The sequence below is a fragment of the Microtus oregoni genome, unplaced genomic scaffold (assembly GCF_018167655.1).
Source record: "Microtus oregoni isolate MIOR12 unplaced genomic scaffold, Mior012 000056F_ref0000123, whole genome shotgun sequence".
Classification (NCBI taxonomy): Eukaryota; Metazoa; Chordata; class Mammalia; order Rodentia; family Cricetidae; genus Microtus; species Microtus oregoni.
Window position 1 is genome coordinate 10,391,662 of NW_024543832.1, and position 7,919 is coordinate 10,399,580.

Below are 7,919 nucleotides of genomic sequence, written 5' to 3' on the forward strand. Positions count from 1 at the left end.
TTAATAACCAATGAAAGCAACACAAATACAAAAGGTCCTCCTACCTAGATAAACTCTCTCCTAATCTTGCCTGCCTCAATAGTCACCCATGTGTTCTAGAGAAAATTAGCTGTTCTTACTAAATTTAAGATCCTTGTCATCCAAGTTGCAAATTAAGATAGACTCAATTTAAATGGCAAAAAGAGTGGGGTGGGGAGAGAAATGTATTAATTGTGGCTTAAAGATAGTGAGGAGTTCACTTGCAGTCAATGATAACTTATTTTGCTGGAAGAGGATGTGCAAAGGCAAAAAAAGAACAACAATGGGGTTGAGATGGGAAAATACAGAAACTGGAGGAAGGCAGTGACAGCTGTTGAGACTGTGGACAAAGGCAGGGACTTCATCAAGAAAGGTCTTTCATGACAAGCTGATGGGTGCCATTGAAGCTCTTGGAGCTAAGCCAACTATGTATATCACTTTAGTTTAGGAGCGGATAATTAAACAATGATTGCATCTGTGGGGCATACAAATGAGGAAGCTGTAGTTTTCTAGTCTCAGAAACTTTAAATGTAATAATAAACACAGATAAGTAAATAAATGCTTCTAATCTAGAGTCAGAAAGTGATAAGTGAATAATGAAAGTATCAAGTATACCATAAGGCCAGAATTAAGTTTTGATTTGTTTTTTTCTAGACTGAGTTTCTCTGTAGCTTTGGAGCCTATTCTGGAACTAGCCCTTGTAGACCAGGCTGGTCTCAGACTCACAGAGATCCTCCTGCCTCTTCCTTCTGAGTGTTGGGACTAAAGGCATGCACCACCACAACCTGGCCAGAGTTCAGTTTTAACGAGGCTTAGCAAGACAATTCCTATTTTCCCAGTTAAGTGACATACCAAGCAAATCAAGAAAAGCAATACAAAGCGTTTTGCAACCAATGCATACTATGGCTCACTGAATAATTTATGACATTTTAGAAAACAAAAAACAAAAAATAATAAACTCGAAGAAAAAATAAACATTTTCGCATAGCTGTAAATAATGTATTTCTTTTAAAAAAAGATTTATTCACTTTTCACATATATGTGTGTGAGCCTGTTTGAGTTTAAATGTGCTGTGTGAGTGCAAGATTCTGCAAAGACCAGAAAAGATCATCAGATCCTTTAGAACTGAAGTTACAGGCATTTCTGAATGACCCATAGGGTGCTGCAAACCAAACTCATGTCCTCAGCAAGAGCAGTAAGTACTCTCAACTGCTGAGCCATCCCTCCAGCCCCACAGTACATTTATTAAGGGGACATAGTTTGTACCATTTGCTTTCTGAAACTGACTCTTTAGAACAAAACTCCAAGCTGTTTGCTTCTGGTCTAATTATGTTTCAAGTTCCCAAGCTGGTGTTAATTGAGACTGTAGCCAGTCATCAGCCCTGGCCACTGCAGGGAAAAGGAGACTGGAGAAAGAGCCATAGTGAAGGCCAAAGGGAGCTACCCTTTTGAGCAGGGGATAAAGCTAATCATGGGAAAGACCCATAACAGATTATAAATATGTAATATTTTATATTTAAATTACTATTTGTCTTTTTATTTCTTCTAAATTTGAAGAGACCTGTTTTAGTCATTCTTCTATGAAGAGACACCATGACCAAGGCAACTCTTACAAAAGAAAGCATTTAATTGGAGGCTTGCTTACAGTTTCAGAGGCAGCAGACAGACAGACAAAAAAAGCTTAGGGTTTTGAAACCCCAAAGCTCACCCCCATCGACACACCTCTTCCAATAAGAATACCAACCTAGTCTTTCAAAACAGTCACTGGGAACTAAGCATGCAGATATATGAGTTTATGGGGCAGAGGGGTAGTGGGCATTCTCATTCAAGTCACCACAGAGCCTTTAAAATTAGACAACCTCATTTCTGAAGACTAAGGCCTCTAAACACTTCAAAGGGAAACATAAAGAGCATAAAGAGAAACATTTCATTATCGAATGACCTGAACCCCAATTCAGGAGTTGGTTGAGAGTTTCATAAGCCACTAACCCATCTGTTGAATCCTTCAACTAAGGTTTTACATGTCATCTGTGAGTCAGTAAGTCGTCTGGGCCCTTTGGAGGCCTCTGTGAAGTTATAAACAACAGACTCTGTAATTGAAAACTTTACTGTCTAGCAAGGAAGGCAAACAGTGTAAAGATACAAATGTAAATGGCACATTATTTTAGAAGGCCATAAGTGCTATGGGCAAATCACAAGATGATAAGGAAGGTAAAAGTGGACGAGGTCAGTGGGAAGAGGGGGTATGGTGTCACTTGCAATTTTAGGGGGACGGTGTTTTTGGGTAGGGCCTCACTGAGAAGGTGAAATGTTGAGAAAGGCTTGAAGGAGCTAAGGGGTTAGCCACATGAGTGTCTCAGAAGACAGAAACGATGACAAGTGAAATGTGTTTGCAATTCAAATCTTACCATCTCTAAATAAAGTCATATTTCAGCACAGCCTTGTCTGTTTGCTTACCGACTGCCTTGATTGCTTCAGTGGACAAGTTGAATAGATTCAATGTATGTAACTTACAAAATCTAAAGTATCTTCAAGGGTATGTAGGGGTTCAGTCTTACGGGTGTGGTAATATCGGCATCATCAGAGACAACTCATATTAAGTAAGATAACTATCAGAGGTACAAACTGTACTTTAAAGTTTGTCAAATTTTCTTTTCTTTCTGTCTTTTTTATTTTTCTTTCTTTTTTTCTTTTTTCTAATTTTTTTCCCTGAGACAGGCTTGGAGAGGAGAGTTGAGGGCACAGAAACAGAGATCAATGCTTCATGCATAGATTTCTATGAAGTCTTCCAAATATTAAAGAAGCCACTTCTGATGATGCAAAAGGCACTCAACGAATAATGTAGAGATGATGACATCCTATAACACTGACCAGCATGCAGTCGGTCTTCTTCTGCATGCTTTGCACTCCTCCTGTGGACATTCCTATTCTCTCTTCCCTTTCCCCAGTGCTGCTGTGTTGTCCTTAGGTGGGTTTTCTAGCTCTGAGTCTTTCAGAGGCTAGCAGATATGTAGGCTAGGCTACTGATAATTAATAATGTGGAACAGTCCTGCCCTCCAGAGGACCTCTGACTAGCTTGCAAAGGGCCGAATTCGGATAGCTGAGCTCCATATGCAGGCTTTACTTTGGGACGAGGCTTCCTGGGGCAGCTCCGTATGAATCCATAGCTGCAAGTGACAAGAAGTTGAGGGACAGTGAACCGTGCAGTTCTGCCTTGGTCCCACGCTGCCTCTTAGACTAGTGGACATTGAGTGCAAATGTTTATGTGAATATGGATATGTCTGGGTGACAGGTATGTAACAGTCGAGATGGATGTTCTCTACCTTCTTCAATCACTTTCCATATTTGTTTTTGAGACAGTTTTCAGATCTTTGGGAAGTTTTAAGAATTTGCATATTCAAAAGAAGTACCTTGAGATGGAATCAAGCCTAAACATGCAATTCACTTGTGTTTCAACATATACCTTACATGCACAGCCTGAAGGTACGTGTACTTAGAATATCTGTATTTTCACTGCAGCCTGTTCTATGTATGTAATTCCCCAATAGTGTGATGTCAAGTTAGTGTCCCATAAGTTTCAGTTTTTGAGCATTTCGAGCTTTATCTGTTTGTTTGCTTTTAGATTAGGGATTCCCACTCACAGTAAAAGGAAAGATGAGGGAGGTCCTGTGTGCCATTGGCTTGATTCAATGTTGAACATAAAGTCAATGAAGGTTTTAGGGTTGGTAGTGCGGGACAATCATCTATATTCTGTCAATTATATTTTAAATAAACCCTGATTGGCTGATAGCCAGGCAGGGTATATTTGGTATTGGGCCATCTTGGATAATGATGTCCTGGGGAAAAGAATGTAGTAGGTCTTGCCTGCTTGTTCACTCAGACCATAGCTGGAGAGCATGGCAGGAGCGATTTACAGTGTTCAGCCTGAATTCTCTGCTGGACCTTCTCTCTATGCACAGCCACAGGATCAGTCATCTTCTTAGTGTTATTATGCTAATTTCATGATCTATTTTTCTATCAGTCACAAGTAAATTTGGTGAAACTTTTAAAATACCAAGAAGTTAGAAAAGGTAATAGAGTCTGTAGTTTATAGTCTGCATAGACCCTCTCTACTATCACCTGGGACATTTTTACTTCTGTGTAGTTCACAGTTATTGGGACACAGGTCACTGTCATCAATTTCACAGGAACATAGAACTGTTCCTACACCATCCAGGTAATAGGAATTCCATACCTGTGGTCTCCAAGGCCAGGTAACATTGATTCCGGTGACATGTGACACTGAGGAGCTCAGACCTAGCTGATTGCCTTAAAGATTGTAAGGGGGTGACCCATGTGTGTTATATGTTTGATCTGTGCTAGTTGGGGAAAAAAGTGAAAATGAGAATCTGTATTCGTAACCCAGATTCTACACTGCATCCTTCCATCTTCTCCCATCACTTCCTTGATGTCTCTGAAACCATAATAAGCTAATATCACATTTATCTTTACCCCCACAATACAAAATTTGTCTCAATCTACCATTTCAGGTGTGTTCCAGCTCTGCATAACCTCCTACACTGTGTGGAGCAAGAATATTTCCTCGTCTGTGGTGTTTCTCAGACCTTCCGGGATGAAGGACCAATTTTAAACTTGTCACTCTATCACAGGTAAATATTTTGTAAAACACAGAAGTCCCTCTTTATCCATGAAAAATACATTTCAATCCCACCACTGCCTCCACCACCACCATCCCAGTAGATATCTGAACACACACACACACACACACACACACACACGATTTATTTATTTATATTATTATTATATTTGTATGTATGTGATGATGAGGGCATTTATATGCTGGGGCTCACATGTGGAGGTCATTTCTCTCCTCCCTTCTTTCAATGAGTCCTGGGTTCACTTCAGGTGATGAGGCTTGCATGGCAAATACTTTTACCTGCTGAACCATTTTGCTGACCCTATACATTTTCCTATCTGCCCTACATCATTGTCACATGGAACCAAAATTAATCTGTCCAAATTTCATGCCCTGGTGTCTCTCTTGCTCTGTGGGGACTTCATTAAGTAAAATGGGGGTTACTTGAATGTGAGCACTGTGATAGCCAGTTATTAATCTAATGACTAAGGCATAACTTGATGCACGATTAATAAAAACTCAGAGGTGGAAATTGGAGTTCAATCTGAAGACCAGAAAAGCAAAGCATCCAGCCACTGACTCTTACCTTGACCTCAGTCTGAAATGGTGACCCTGCTTCCAGGAATCTCAGAATAAGACTGTGACTGAGAGCTGTCTCCTCCCGTTTTATAATCCTCTCTAGTTCTGGGATTAAGGGTGTGTACCACTACTTCCTGGTTTCTATGGATTTATTTATTCATTTATTTAATTTACTTTATTTTAATTTTTAAAAAGGAAAACAAACTATCTTTTTTTTTTTCATTTTACATACAAATCCCAGTCCCACTCCCTCTACTACTCGCATTCCCTCCACCTTCCCCACCCATCCCTCCCCATGCACTCCTCAGAGAGGGTAAGGCACACTGCTGTGGGGAAGGTCCCAGGCCCTCCCTACTATATCTAGGCTGAGCAAGGTATCCATCCAAAGAGAATGGGTTCCCCAAAAGCTAGAACAAGCAGTAGGAATAAATCCTGGTGCCACTGCCAGTGACCCTACAGTCTGCCACAGCCATGCAACTGTCACCCACATTCAGAGGGACTAGTTTGGTCCTATGCTGGTTCCTTTCCTGTCTGACTGGAGTTAGTGAGCTCCCATTAGCTCAGGTAATGGTGTAGGAGGTTCTTCTGTCTATGTGTTGCTTTCATTGGTTGAATAAAGAAACTGCCTTGACCTTTTGATAGGGCAGAACTTAGATAGGCAGGGAAGACAGAACTGGATGCTGGGAGAAGGACAATGTGACAGACACCATGAAGCTCCTGCCTGAGACTGCCTCTGGTTAGACTCTTTCCCGGTAAGCCACTACCTCGTTGTAATACATAAATTACTAGAAATGGGGTTAGATCAAGATGTGAGAGTTGGCCAAGAAGAGGCTAGATATAATGGACCAGGCAGTAATTTAATGAATACAATTTCTGTGTGGTTATTTCAGGGGTTAAGCTAGCTGGGCAGTGGGATGCAGCCTGCTCCTTCATACTACAAGGTAAACTGATTCACTGGGTGTAACTTTCGTGGTCTTGACCTCTTTGCTCATATTCTCACTCCTCCCACTCTTCTCCTGGACTTTGGGAGTTCAGCCTGGTGCTCTGCTGCAGGTCTCTGCCTCTGTTTCCAACAGTTGCTGGATGAAGGTTCTATGGTGATATTTAAGATAGTCATCATTCTGACTACAGGGGAAGGCCAGTTCAGACACCCTCTCCTCTACTGCTTAGGGTCTTAGCTGGGGTCAGCCTTGTGGATTCCTTGGAATTTCTATAGTGTCAGGTTTCTTGACAGCCCCACAAGCTATGTTTATTAAAATACAAATGAGCTGGGCAGTGGCGGCACACACCTTTAATCTCAGCACTCAGGAGGCAGAGGCAGGCAGATCTCTGTGAGTTTGAGGCCAGCTTGATCTAGTTCCAGGACAGGCTCCAAAGCTACCTAGAAACTGGAGAGATGGCTCAAAGGTTAAGAGCATTGCCTGCTCTATCAAAGGTCCTGAGTTCAATTCCCAGCAACCACATGGTGACTCACAACCATCTGTAATGGGGTCTGGTGCCCTCTTCTGGCCAGCAGGCATACACACAGACAGAATATTGTATACATAATAAATAAATAAATAAATAAATAAATAAATATTTTTTTACAAAAAGAAACCATGTCTCAACCCCCCCCACACACACCCAAATATAAATGAAATGCCACTATAGTTACTAATGAAGTAGGCAGCAGTGTACACAGAGCATGGATACACTGGGTAAAAGATGAGGGATGAGTCATGTACTGTGTGGGACAGAGAAGAACAATATGAGATAATCATACTACTTGGAAACGCATACAATTTGAAAGTTACGATTGCTTATTTCTGGAACTTTCCATTTAATATTGTCAAACCACATTTGACTGTATGTAATTAAAACTTCAGAAAGTAAAAATACAGATAAAGGCAGAGGTGGGGCAGAGTGGGATGGGGGAATTCATATAAAATAAAATGTAACACTGGAAAACAAAAATAAACACACAAATACAAGCTCAACTTCATATTAGTTTCAAAAGAAATATAATGACTCCATTGAATCACTGCATGATTCCTTTTAATGCTTGTCAGTTTCTGCACTTATCTCATTATGGATCAGTAATGACCATGACCATGGCCCTAAATAACTCCCAGACCTCTCCACTTCGGTGTCTTTTTGTTTTGTTTTGTTTTGTTTCTTCAAGACAGGGTTTCCCTGTAGCTTTGGAGCCTGTCCTGGAACTAGCTCTTGTAAACCAGGATGGCCTTGAACTCACAGAGATCTGCTTGCCTCTGCCTCCCAAGAGCTGGGATTTAAGGCCTGTGCCACTGCCGCCCTGGCTGATTTCTGTGTCTTTGCTTGTGCCATTCCCATCTCTATCCACCACCCTCTTTTCCCTCTCCTCCCTTGTTATCACGCTTATCTTCCTTAGACCTCTGGAACCTTCAAGGCTCTTTCAAATGCTGCTTTTGTTAGGAGGCATCCTTCCTTATGCTTATACTGGCTGTGTTGAATCCCATAGATGATCATCATCCTTTTGGCATCTTGCTATGATCACTTTTCACTTGGAGTTACTGCACCCCTTCCTGATACTACCTGAGTGTGGAGACACTTTGCCATGTGATACCCATGCAATGCCTATGTGTAGTGTGATGATGAGGCCTAACTGACAACTTGACACAATCTAAAATCATCTAGGAAGAGGGATTGTCTAGATAAGGTTGCCCCT